The following is a 13,914-nucleotide window of genomic DNA, read 5'->3' as shown; positions in this document are numbered from 1 at the left end:
ATAGGTCCAGAGATCATGTGTACCGATTTCTGTGAGATTCGGACAAAAACTGTAGGTTTACAAAATAAAAGTGTGTTTTGAAGAAAATTCAAAATAGTGTACATGGTTTGATGAGGTCAGATCAACATATGGAATGTCAGAACAGGTCAGCTCCATATATGGAGATCTAAGGGTGGCGCGGTGGCAGTGTCTTGAGTGTACAGGGTTTGATGAGGGCCCAGGTAGGGCCAGTCCTTAATTTTCAGACCTGTTGAGAACCGGCTGCCGGGCGTAGCTGCACAAATAACTTTGAGACAGGCCCATCTAGAGTTTAAATGGACAGGTATCGGTCAAAAGGGAGACATCGAAGAGGAAGGATGGATGGGGAAGGATCAACATATGGAATGTCAGAACAGGTTCTGACATATATCCATATACTAATATTGATGACATCAGGGATCTCCATATATGGGCTTAATTGCAAAAGCAGGTCGCATTTACTATGATATGATCCCTGATTTACTATCATCCCTGATGATGTCATAGTGATGTCACGAGACCTATGTCATAGTGATGTCACGAGACCTGGGCACAATATATGGGGGCTTTTCCCCATGTATGGGGATTTTGAGTGACAAAAATGTATGGGGATTTTGAGTGACAAAAAACGCAAGGTTTAATAGTTAACTGTCGCAATGAATTAACCTTGTTGGCCTGTTTATAAATTCTCCCATACAGCAACCATGTCTGTACAAAATGACAAAAATAATAAAGCATTTACAGCAGGCAGCCAAAGTCAATCTATGAAAGTAATACAAAGTGTGATTGCCCCGATGCAAGTTGTGGGTTGCAGCTGTCGGAACTTGAGGAAGCAGGAGCGGAAAATAGCATTTCTATGACATATGGTTCAGCTTTCACACTTGCGGCGCAAGTACCAGCCCTGGCAGAGAGCTGATATAAACTCAAATTGGCATTTTGGCTGGCAGGGCAGGGGGCCTCTGTCAAGCATCAATTTGTCACTTTGGGATGCCTTTTTTATTCTAGCAGACACTGGCATTACTTCATTGACATTTTTATCGGTGCCGTTCAAAAGTCTGCAAGAAAGTAAAAAAATATTAAAAGTATTTTATTTTCAATACTGTACACGTTTCTAACCGTGTATATGATGATGATGATGTGATGATATGATGATGTCTGTGTAACTCGAGAACCGTTCTCCCCACCGACTTCAAATTCGACACACGTGCTCCACACCACCGCAGCGGTGCAGAGGCCAGTGTCGAGTCGGTCGGACCAACGGTTGTCCAGAACCGCCCCAAAAAGGCCTCTGCCCGGGCTCTGGGCTCTGGACAGGGTCACTGCCCAAGGTCCATATCTGGAGCTGGCCTGTTCTGACATCATTGTGACGTCTGCATAGACTCCATATTTGGGCACGCCTGACAAAGAACCCCTAGTAATCATGATTATAATACTGTTGGACATCATGACTTCTATAGGCCAGGTCCAAAGACGGTAGGGAACTACAACTGGGTTGCTTGAAACGTATGCTGCACTGGGTGAGCAAATGTAATTGAAATGAATAGGCGGCCATTTCCCATAAGCCATACCTCATCCAGTTCATCCCTGGGGCTAACTCTGCATTCTTTGGCTTGGGAATCCAGGTGATGTTCATAGGGAAGCCATCAGGGGATTGTATCCTTGTTGCGGCTCTAGCGTCCCCTCCTGGTGGGTCAGTTGCCTGCTCACTGAAGAAGGGAAGGGAACTCAGGTCAGGTGAAAAGAAAGAAGAGTTGACTCCATCTATGTCTATCAAAGGAAGCACATGGTTGATTAGTCTCTCCCCAGACCAACAGTACACAATAGACAGAGTGACTGGGACTGCAATACACACAGGCAGAACATTTCAATAATACAAACATTTAAGAAATCAAATAAAAGGTTCCTCCTGAACTTAAAGGGATAGTTCAGATTTGTTTAACTTAAGCTGTATGAAATACTTGCCATTAATATAGTGGTTGCAACTGTATTAATTGATTGCCAGAGTCCCGTGGTGGGAGTTCTGCTCTGGTTTTGAGTTAAGTTAATTAATTCACAAAACTAACGTCATTTGTATTGTTGACTAAAATATTAGTGCAAAAATATTATTCAACTTTGACCCCTCTATCACATGGAACTTCTTTTTGGGCGTAGTGATATGGACACAAAAACATATAGTTCCGTGTGATAGAGGGGTAAAAAATGAACGAAAGTTGCACTAATATTTTAGAAATAGGTCAACAATACAAATTAATCCTGAATGGCTTGATTCTAATTTATTAGGGATGTGCCGATGAGACATTTTGGCCGATATCAATATCTGTTATAATGAATTGCTGTTATGGCCGATAATAGATATTACCGATGTCGATATGATCTCATTCTGTATTAAAAATATATAATTTTGTCCATTCTGAAAAATATATGTAACAGGGTGTCTGCACTGCAGGCTTAGGCAAGTCAGATTTAACTTTAATACCTTTATATTTAATATTGTGAGCTTGTAGATCTGTTCAAGCGGTTAGTTTGGGCTTGATTATCTGTACAGACAGACTGATTAATCGGACCGATCAATTCTGATTGATTAATCGAAACTGATGCCGATTAACCTAAGAAAACTAGAATTGGCCGATACTGATGTGTTTGCCGATTAATCTCCCATCACTATAATTTATACAAATATTTTAGTAAATCTCTATTGGAAACATTAATGACCGATTGATATGATATAGTACTTCATACAAAACATGGCTAGTATTAGAGGTGATATTCCTTGCTAACCTTAGGATTCTTTAGTGTAACCTTAAAACCACGCCCACTGCTATGCCCTACACCACAGAAAACAGAAATGTTACTACAGTACAAGACAAATCCTGAAAGTTTCCATAACTCCAGAAAGGTTCACGTAATAAAGCAACACCAACACCCCTGCATTAACATGTACACACAGAGAAACACGTTATGGTAAGCTAAACCAGTGGTTTTCAACCAGTGGTCCTTGAGGGGGTTCCATGTGATCCCCAGCTAAATGAAAATTATGGAGTTGGTAACCAAATTAACCCTTAATTATAGATCTCTAACTCTTGAGTGTAAAATGAAACCAAATTCACCCTTACAGATCCATTTGGTTTCATTTTACACTCTCAAGAGTTAAATTATTGTTAAACATCTGTATTACAAGAAGTCTACTACACAAGTAGAGACTGTAGAAGAATTGTTATTTTTGATCAATGTTTGCCTGTTATTTCACCTATGGTGCCAGCATCAATACAGCGTAGAATTGTGGACAAAATCTTATCCAACAACAACAAAATGTTCTAAGTTTTGGGTCTGAGAGACTATGGTGGTCCATGGCTCAAATGCCAAATAAATAATGGACCTTGATATGAAAATTAAGGGTTGAAAACCACTGAGCTAAACGCACACTCACAGGCAAACAACCAGGCTAATTTAACTTGTTGTACAACTGTACTCAGCACTGTTCCTTTCTGAGCAATAAATGTGCCACGGCTGCGGTCACTCCCTACTACTCTGCTGTGACAGACAATGGCTTTCGACAACTTGATCGAATTAATTGGCTTGATGTTGGGTGGAAGGGGATAGATATACCATTAGCTATTGAAAAGCAAAAGACTGACAAGTACAGCATTTTTCTCAGAAATAATTGAGAGGGAGGACTGCGGATAGTAGGAGAGTGATTGGTACAAAGATGTGGACAAAGAGATATATTTTGTGAAGAAAATGAGACTGCTTTGTTTCCCCTTGCATAGCCAGTGTCAGATGTTCTGCTGTGCTGTCTTGTGAAGCGTGACTCCCCTTTCTCCTCAGACACAAAACCTATCATTTGGACATTTATGGATAGAACAGAGAAAACAGCTTTGCACAGGAACAGGAATAGACTGGTGAAGGATGTGAAGTGTGGGGGTGTGGTGACGGCATGAAAAAGTATTCCGAATCAGAAACGGAGGACATTTGTCACTGAGGAAAAAGTCCTAATACAGTAGTCTTTTGAACATATATGGGGGCTAAAGTACGTATATAAAAAGTCACTGGATGTCTAATTGCTATTTTAACATACCTTGCTAGGCTGAAACAGAGGGCCATGCAGTGACGAAGGGAGTAGTATGCAAACAGAATATCTTGGGCAGACCACAGGTCTGAAGAATGCTCCTTAGAGGTCAAGGCTAAGGACAGAAGGCAGGACATTCTAATTGGATCTGTCAGATCTCAGTTAATGTAGTGCTTCTATTAAGCAGACCTGCATCTCAAGGCTTGCACAGTCAAAACCTCCTGCAGCTCGCCAGCCTTGATCGATGGCTTTGTTTTGCTGCTTTGCTGTTGGTATTGGTATTAATGACTGATGATGGCTGCATTGTTGTCTCTAGCCATATCCACCATTTCTGAATGTCCTCGCAAATATGAACTTGCTTTAGTCGTAGCCATGTACACCAGGCAAAGGAACGCTCTGCTACTGTAATATACTGGTGGTGACTCTCAATAGCCACACTTGGGTGAGCTTTCAAATAGGTCTTTACTGGTAGACTTCACATGTAGAATTGGCACATAGCACACAGAGGCTTCTAACAGCTGCGGGGGATATTGGTAATCAGCACAGGTGTAAGTAATGTTCCTAAACACTGTTCTTTCACATAAAAGACACAGTCTTACAAATCAATCTGTTCATGGCATTTGACCTCATGTCTCTGGCTCCATGCACTGCCCAAGTGGGTTATGAGTCCAGAAGGCCCATCGAGACCGCTTTGTCCATCTCTCGCTGCATCAGGTGTACGTGAGCTTGCCCTGTCCGGACAAGGTCATAGATGACGCATGACCAAGGGCTGCCAAAACAGCCCTCATAATAGCCTTTCTCCTTCATATGTTTCTCTTCCCCATTTTATCTCTCTTTTCATTCACTCTCTCAACCTTAAAGGGATAGTTCAGATGAGATTTGAACATTAATATAGTGGTTGCAACTGTATTAATTGATTGCCCTTTGTCCCGTGGTGGGAGTTCTGCTCTGGTTTTGGTGAAATATTAAGTAGTTCCGGTCATTTTGTGGGGGGCACAGGGGGCCACGCATTAAAAGTAAATTAATCCACAAAACTAACGTCATTTGTATTGTTGACCTATTCCTAAAATATTAGCACAACTTTCGTTCATTTTTGACCCCTCTATCACACAGAACTATGTTTTTTGTGTCCATATCACTACGCCCAAAAAATAATTCCATGTGATAGAGTGGTCCAAGTTGAACGAAAGTTGCGCTAATATTTTAGAAATAGGTCAACAATACAAATGACGTTAGTTTTGTGAATTAATTTACTTTTACTGCGTGGCCCCAGGGCCCCTCACAAAATGACCGGAACTACTTAATATTGACCAAATCCAGAGCAGAACTCCCACCACGGGACTCTGGCACTCAATTAATACTGTTGCAACCACTATATTAATGGAAAGTATTTCATACAGTTTAAATTAAAAAAATCTGAACTATCCCTTTAATCCCGCACTAGCTCCTCCAAGCTTCTGCCAAGTCTGTTGAATATTCAACCGTTTTCCCTATACACCTACCCTACCATTCACTCTTTCCTCACTTCCATCTTTTGTGTCATCATTTTCCCAAATAGTTTTCATGGCAGGTGTTGTAATCTCTAATTGGACCCTTGTCTGGTTCTGACAGACTGGTAGTGTGTGCAGGCTGGGTGGTGTGTGATAATCCGGTTGAATATTCCTTTGGTACGGCGACTGCGGCGGCGGGCCTGGGAGAACAATAACGCGACACGAGACAGTATCACGCTAAAGGTTCACAAAGTTTATTACACAAATAGGAACATATATAGTGCTGGATCATAATGACGTGACAATAATATATGAGACAAAGTACCGTGACTAATGCAGCAAGGCTGACCTTGCTGGCGCTGAGATGTCTCTCGTAGCCTATCTATAAAGTATGCTACAGTAGGCCTACAGGCAGTACACAATACATATCAAGTACACTGTATCTCAAGTTCAAGTACACAGACTTAGATGTACATGAGCAACTCATAATATAACAGCAGGTATTTTGCTACTTTTGTTCTGTGGGTAAATAATATGCAGCCTTTTCAGCGGAGTGATTGCAGGATGTCTTAGTTGGCTGTGTCCTCAGTGCCAGTCTTAGATACCTTTATAGGTCATTTTTCATTGTATGCTATTTCACCCCACACAGCTGTGCTTTGAACATCAAGCCTCCCACATAAGGAATAGGGTTGGGACTTGTTACGATCAGTCCCAACCCTAACGGTTCCCTTAACGGTTCCTAATATTATTTTCCCCCCTTTTTTCTGACATACATTATGTTTATATTATATTATACAGTACATAATAAACACAAGTTCAATCATACAAAGCTGCTTTATTGTAATTGCACTTTGCAATAATGCTATTGTTGTGGTGGCTAGCTGGTGGTGGTGAAGTTTAAATAATAGTGCCACCTCATAATTGTAATTTGTAATGTATATTAAATATACAGTAGACCTACAAATTGCAATAATGATATTGTTGTGGTGACATATTTTGTGTCTTTAATGTTCAGATTAATTTAATATGAAGAACCCCAGTACAACCCCAATGGAAACAAGCCATAGTGCTTTCTTGGGTTATAAATCCTCTTAGCAGACCTTGTATTGAACTGTACATTCCTGTGCGTTTTTCTGCAAACTGTTTATGAAGTTCACTCAGATAACTCACGAATAGATTTAACAAATATTTATTATAGAACGAGAATGAGTGTGCATATAATATTTTATCTTGGCGTTTGGCTCTGCTACATTTTTCTCCCTGCTCAGCACAATTAAACATCATCATTAAACATTAAGAGCAGGGAGATAGATATACAATAACAACCCCCATGGGGAACAGAAATAACAGAGCCCACCGGTGGTGCTGGGGTGGTGGTGGGAGCAAACATCACATAACAACAACCAGGAACCATAAGCAGAAGGAAGGCTGGAAGAAGTATGCAGTCTAGTGAGATTAAATATCCAATCCAATTGGTCAGCTGACTGCCACATCAGCTCACACTCAAAAGGCAAAATATATTATATCATTTTAATTAATTTGGGTACATCTAAAGTTCTGTCAAAAGGTTCCAATCATTGTACATTGTCTTAAGTGACACCACTGGGTTTTTGGAAAAGGTTATTTTGGTCTCAAACTTACAGTCCTATATTCTGGTAACTATTAAGGTAATTTATTTGGGTTTGCATTTTTCTGGTGGTCTGGACATATTCAAATTTAAGGTCCTGGTTCAGACTTATGTTATTCACCAAAATGAAAAACATGCTCCTCATAATGGTTAAATCAGAACCATCATGTCTTCTGTTATTTTCCAGAAGCGATTACTTTACAACAGTCTCAGTCATTCAGAAATAGTTTGTTCATGAGCTGGTCACTGAGCTCTCATTGACTCCAGTGCATTCTGCCGAACTTCCGGGTGTAGTTTGGCTCCCATGAAAGTGTCATGGAGCGGCCCAGTCACGTGACCATGTCCTTTCCTTCTCTAAGTCTCCTTGTATTTTGCTATAAGTACCTTTCAACAGATTGTCATACAGACTTATGGGTGGTGTCATTCTTCTTTTCGCAGATAAGTAAGCCTGGGACCGAGGCTAGGTGTCATTGGACTTGGTTCAGAGTCCTTGTCCTTCATTGGTGGAAATTAGACACTCCCCTTCTTCTGATTGGTCAATATGTTATAGTTTCTATCATTCGCCATAACCATTGAACAGTTTGTCACCTCACTGGTCCTTCAGTAGTTACTTAGCACTGCTCCCAATTCTGATTGGTCTATATTTGCCTATAACGTGCACAGACGCGCGAGGGCCGCTGCTTGCAGCTTTAATTGGATTTATATTCAGGTTTGCTTTAGCTTTGTTGGGTGAATGCCTATACATTTGCATTACTGTGAAATCAACCAGTAAAGTTAACTTCAAATACCTGATTACTTCAACTGAGTTAATCTGTTTCTCACATTAACGACACAACTCTAATCAAAAGTGCTCAGTCCAAACGGTGGCAGAGGAGGAAAGGGACTAGAAAGCAAGTGGCAGACAAATGCAAAGTCTCAAAGTGGCAGAGGAAAAAAGCTGACACGGACAGACATGCTCCCCTTTCATCTGCTCCATTATAGAGCATGAAATAGGCTGGTTAGCGCTTGACTCTAGCTCCACATACCACCATTGCAGTTTGCTTCACAGAACTACATAGTCAATAAAATAAGACTTCAGAGAACAAAGCTGGACTATAATCACTTTTATAGTACCCTGAAAATAAACATGGAATGAGCAAAAATGTGTTTTCAAGCATTCTTCCTTGATCTATTCAGATTTATTTAGTTTGGGGTTTATTTTAAGGAAATGGAAACCTTCAGAATTGTCTGTGTTCTGAACTTGGAGATGTCTGATAACAGACACACGTTAGCAACATTACAAATCGGCATATTTGTCTCCACCAGGCCGAAGGCATGGGGAGAGAGTATGTTTTGCACTCCGTCCGTGTGTGTGTGTGTCCGTCCGTGTGTGTGTGTGTCCTTCCGTCCGTCCGTTACCAGCTAATCTCCGGCACCGTTAACCCGGTCGATGCCAAACTTTGCACACACGCTCCCTGGATGCCAACGATGAACCTCTGCCTCACATTTTCCAGAACGGCCTGTTATAGCGCCACCATGAGGCAGCTTTTCACATGTTTTACCTAAAACTGCACCGATCTGCGTGAAACGTTGCATGCACACTCCCTAGAGGCCAAGGACAAACCGTTGACCTGCATTTTACGCATCTGCCTTTTATAGCGCCACCAGGAGGCCGACTTTTGTAAAACACATTTTTTGATATTACTCCTCCAGATTCTGTCCAAAAAACTCACAAATTGTTACACACTATCTCTATGGTCATGTGCTCAAGTCGGATCTGTCCGATATTTCATATTCCATCCTAATTAGCTATAATTACCTTTCACAGTTTGCAAGATTGCCCTGTTTTGAACAAAAGCCTCAAATCATGAACGCAGCATGCAATTTACGTGAAATCTTTCACAGATTTTCTTACTAGGCTGAGGAATATATCCCACCCTTTTCACATTGGCCTGTTATAGCGCCACCAACAGGTTGATTTTTGCAAAACACATTTTTGGAACAAAATGCCTCAAAAACATGTTTATATTAATCCTAAACATTTTGCCAAACATCTCACACAGTCCTATCCTCCTGGTGGAGACCTGTGCCCAGAAGGGCACTTTTTCTAGTTTATTGTATTTTTCTTTGGATACAGTCTACTGATTGAGGTCACGCCGTTGTGTTAGGAAAGAGATATCAAAGACACCCTCACTAGTCCCCTCATATGCCTATGAAGTGCCACAGCAAACTGTACGTCCTCGCCATGGCAAATCACTTTGAACTAGATGCACGACAATGGTAATGTCATCAGCTGTCTTGTCACTGATGGTAACTCGATCCACTGCGGCTGCTGTAAAGACAAAGACGTACAAGTGCCATCACCTGCTTCTGTCTGCCGGAAGACTGGCCTGAGCCAGTTTACTGCCAGAGAACACGTCACTGTGCTCAGACAGCATGGGCAGCTGGCTGACAAGTAGGCCTATTCCCCGAGGCACATATACAGTATGTCCCAATGACCGACACACCGTATGCAAAACATTGTACAAGGTATTCGGTTGTGTGCGCGTGCGTGCACATGCGAATGAGAGAGATAGAGAGCGTGTTCCTGTGTTTGAGTCCCAGTGAGAGAATAATGTGAACACAGGTTGAGCAAGTGAATCTGCAGACCACATGAGACTGTGCACGGCGCACGCTGTGTTGTGCGAGACTGGTCTGTCAGACTGTCACTGTTGTCACGGGGGTAACTTGCAGCCTGCGGCCAATACTTCCATCTTGCAATGTTATCTGCAGTCCTATACCCACTCCCCAGTTTGCTCTCTAACCACTATCATTTCAGTTCTATGTACAGAAATACTGTAATAATAACCAGTGGGTCTCTGCGGCGAGGAAGTAGTCATCACAACTTTTGATAGAAACAATTGGTAAACACAATCATAAACTGTCTCTATCCAATACAAATACACTGCCTGCCTGCCTGCCATAAACATCCCTATATTGCTTAAGGTGTTAATCACGAAAACAATAAATGGTAACATAAAACAACATCAATTCCCCCATCGCATTACCTTATTAAACAAAACCATACATAGCCGAGGTTTATCAGATCAGAGACCCGGCCAGGACCCTTTTGATCAATTGCTTGGAAGTGGCAGGGGCGTTGACTCAAAACTGATGATAGAAAAACGGTTTGGGGCCAAATCTTGGGCCTAACTTAACTTATAACCCGCTGTGGAGGTCCAATGTTTAAAGTCATGAGAACAACATTTGATAGGAACACTTTGGTTTGTAATTGTAATACACTCATAAACTGTCTCCACACAGCTCACTCTCCCTATGAATAACTGAAGGGTGAGGGTTGTTCCCTGTAAACACCCGAATCATGACAAAAACACATAAATGGTACCACATAGAAAGTAGTGCACACACATCCGTGACCCAGGTGCAAGACAAGCTCCCAGTATCACAAAAGGAAGTAGAGTCAAATACTGAAAAAGCTCTGCTGTATTTTATTATGTCAACATTTCGATCAATCAGATCTTCATCAGGACATATGCAGTACATGGAGCAACACATTTCTCCCAAGCAAACAGCAACTTATTAAAACGATAATAAAATCATGAACAAAAGTGTGTGTGTGTGTGTTTACGCATCCACTATTGTTTGTGTTCAAGAAAGTCTTGTAAAATGTGAATGCAAATAAAGATGTTAAATGTGTGTGTGTGTGTGTGTGTGTGTGTGTGTTTGTTTGTTTGTGTACACAAGTGTTTAAGTGGTTTCCCTTGAGGTGGGTACAGTTCTCCTGTCAGAGATAGGTTAAGTGAATAAAATAAAAATAAAACAATGAAACAATACTATTCAACAAAACAATATCCTATACAGAATGTGAGGCCTGGTGTTCAACTTGCTTAAATGGTTAGCACACATATTCAGCCTTGCAGAAACCTTGCAGAAACACAAACAGATGTGTGCTATGCCGCAACACAGATCTGCACATTATGCACACATGCGTGTACTCACACACGCACACAGTGTGCCCATACGGACACATCACGTCAACACATACATCATATTCAAGTCTCACACAGAGTGGTTGCTAAACTACTCCAGGCAGCTTTAATTAGCACAGAGCTAATTACAATTAGCATGCACAGAGTGTTCAGCTACAAACTAAAAGGAAGTAATCAGTGGTGATTATAGAGCCTGATCACAGTAAATCACACACTGCATGGCCTCCATCTCTCTGTCGCTCTCTGAATCTGCACAAAAGCGTGACACCAGAATACAGCCTGCAATACGTACGTCCCTTTTTACATCCTTCACAGTCACAGCCATTCTGTCTCAGCTCTCTGCTACATTTGAAAGGCTTAAAAAAAGAGAATTAACTCACAGTGAAACATACCTATGACAACTATGATCATCGAGGGACAAATACAGAAGACAGCCTATTATAGATTTGAAAGATTGGTAAAAAATAAAAGGCTTTAGCCTAAAATGGTGATGGAGACTCAGAGAGCACACCTAATATCTAAAGCCTGATTTATACTTGGTTGTACACTGCTGCCTGCAGCCAGCGTACACAGCAAACATTGCCCAACTTGAAATGAATGGTTTCTATGCCAGTTGCCGCTATTTCATAACTTGGGTTTGTTTTGGAAAGTGCTCATTATAGCTGTAGTAGCAAAACTATATTCAGCTTGATTCATGTATGGAAAAAACACCAGCAAAAATGAAATTGTAAACCGTTTGAGCAAAGCCAAGACCTTGTGTTCTGACTGTTAGTCGTCTACTCTAAATCTATCCTTTGGGGATTGCTAAAAAACTAACATGTTTATTGTGTGGTGCGTAGTAGGCCTATAGGTTCTAGAAAAGTTAGGCAGTATATTGTATTTAATGTAGTGTAATTATTAATATATTATGCATAAATAATTGTTTTGCAACATTTACTACAAATGCATTTTTTATGTTTTATGTTGATACAAAATAATGAATTCGTAACAAATGTTGGTTTCAGTGGCCACAAAACATTTATGAAGGGAAAAGGCATGGAGAGCTACAACCATGCAGGTATGGCCTAATTCTTAATGTAGTAGTACTAGCTAGGCTACTGTAATTGCGTTGCATGGTCTCCATTCTTTTTTTTTTAAAGATATTTTTTTTGCGGCTTACGCCTTTTATTGGTTTTTGAAGGGACAGACAGTAGGCTGACAGGAAACGGGAGAGAGATGGGGGAAGACATGCAGTAAAGTCCGTGTCGGGCTCGGGAGTCGAACCCGCGGCACACTGCGACTGGATTACCAGTCGGGTGCCCAGACGGTTACGCCACCGCCTGGGCCCATGGTCTCCATTCTGATACCATAATATTAGCAGCAGCCTGTCCCTCAATCTAGTAGGCTACTATTTCATTATAGACAGAGTAAGGACTGTGACCTTATCCATAGCAGGGTAGATAAGCAGAGTAAGGACTGTAACCTTATCCATAGCAGGGTAGATAAGCAGAGGAGGAATCATACAAGAGGGCACATTATATATGATTAAATGAAATCCCCTAGGTGTGCACAGAGATAATGACTAAATAAATAATACACCTATTATTGGATATAGTAACTGGCGGCCCGAGGGCCACATGCCCCCAACATCACTTAATGCGGCCCACGGGTTAATATCAGAATACTGATATATTATTGATTTCAGCTAATTACTATAGTATTAAAATGTTAGTCTTTTTTTATATCCAATGTATTTGTATTTAGTTCATAAGGTTACATAACTATAACTAAATGCATTTGAAATTAAATAAAAAAGGTTACTTTTCAGGATTCCAATCAGTGTTGATTTCGTCGACTGAGGCCTCATTCACACGTACCAAACACCAATCAAGCAATGTTTGGTCGTTTTTTTGTTTTTTTGGGCCACCACAATGCTTTTCCAATGGGAGTCACATGGTTTGATGAAACATTTGTGTTTGATGGCTGATTGCTGATTGCTCCCCCCTCATCAAACAAAAATGTTTGGTCAAACCATGTGACTCCCATTGAAAATGAATTGGAGCAGCAATCAAAAAGCAATCAGGCATCACACACGGACCGAACATTTGTTGTGTAGGTGTGAACTAGGCCTAAGGCTGCGTACACACCTAAAGAACAAATGTTTGGTCCGTGTGCGATGCCTGATTGCTATTTGATTGCTGCTCCAATTCATTTTCAATGGGAGTCACGTCGTTTGATCGGACAAACCTGTCCGATGTGGGGGCGGAGGGCACAACAAACACATCGGACACCTTGTAGTCAAAACAGCCAAAGAACAGGGTGGGACTTCAGATCGGACAGAAGGGTGGTTTTTAACCGCCAACTAATAGGAGAGAACTTCCGTTCTTGACAGCACTGGGTGGGGTTTAGGCTGTAGTCTTCTGAGTTACGTGACACAGACTATTATATCGCTTGTTTGTATGTCTTCTTTTGGCTACGGCCGTGCGTAACTTGGAGAGTCCAAGTTGCGCATGGCTGTCTCCAGTGAGTGAGTCAAGTCTGGTACTAAGTTCTATTCTATATACAGAAATACAGGACGATAGCCAAAATAGCCGTCGGGCCTCGGCAGTTGTGAGGCTGCATTAATAATTAGTTCTAAAAGCATGTCTTTTTTACGGGGATCACTATTGATTTTAATAGTAGACGCATATATGTCTATGAGTAGCCTAGAGTAGAAATGTAATGGCAGCGTACGAGGTTCACATGCGCAAATATAACAGATGTACA

At 41.2% G+C, this 13,914-nt stretch overlaps 1 protein-coding gene across 1 annotated transcript in view; it reads right to left on the bottom strand.

The window, feature by feature from the left end:
• znf385c (zinc finger protein 385C) overlaps positions 1 to 1,606 on the bottom strand; it is a gene marked incomplete at its 3' end in the record, with an annotated part of 186,319 nt that extends 184,713 nt beyond the window's left edge. Inside the window, exon 1 of the mRNA XM_079521628.1 lies at positions 1,587 to 1,606. The remainder of the gene's footprint in view (positions 1 to 1,586) is intronic.
• Positions 1,607 to 13,914: the final 12,308 nt, after the last annotated feature.

Source organism: Electrona antarctica (genome assembly GCF_951216825.1).
Source record: "Electrona antarctica genome assembly, chromosome: 14".
Lineage (NCBI taxonomy): Eukaryota > Metazoa > Chordata > Actinopteri > Myctophiformes > Myctophidae > Electrona > Electrona antarctica.
Note: the sequence above shows the minus strand (reverse complement) of the source record. Positions and strands in the feature narration are given on the sequence as shown.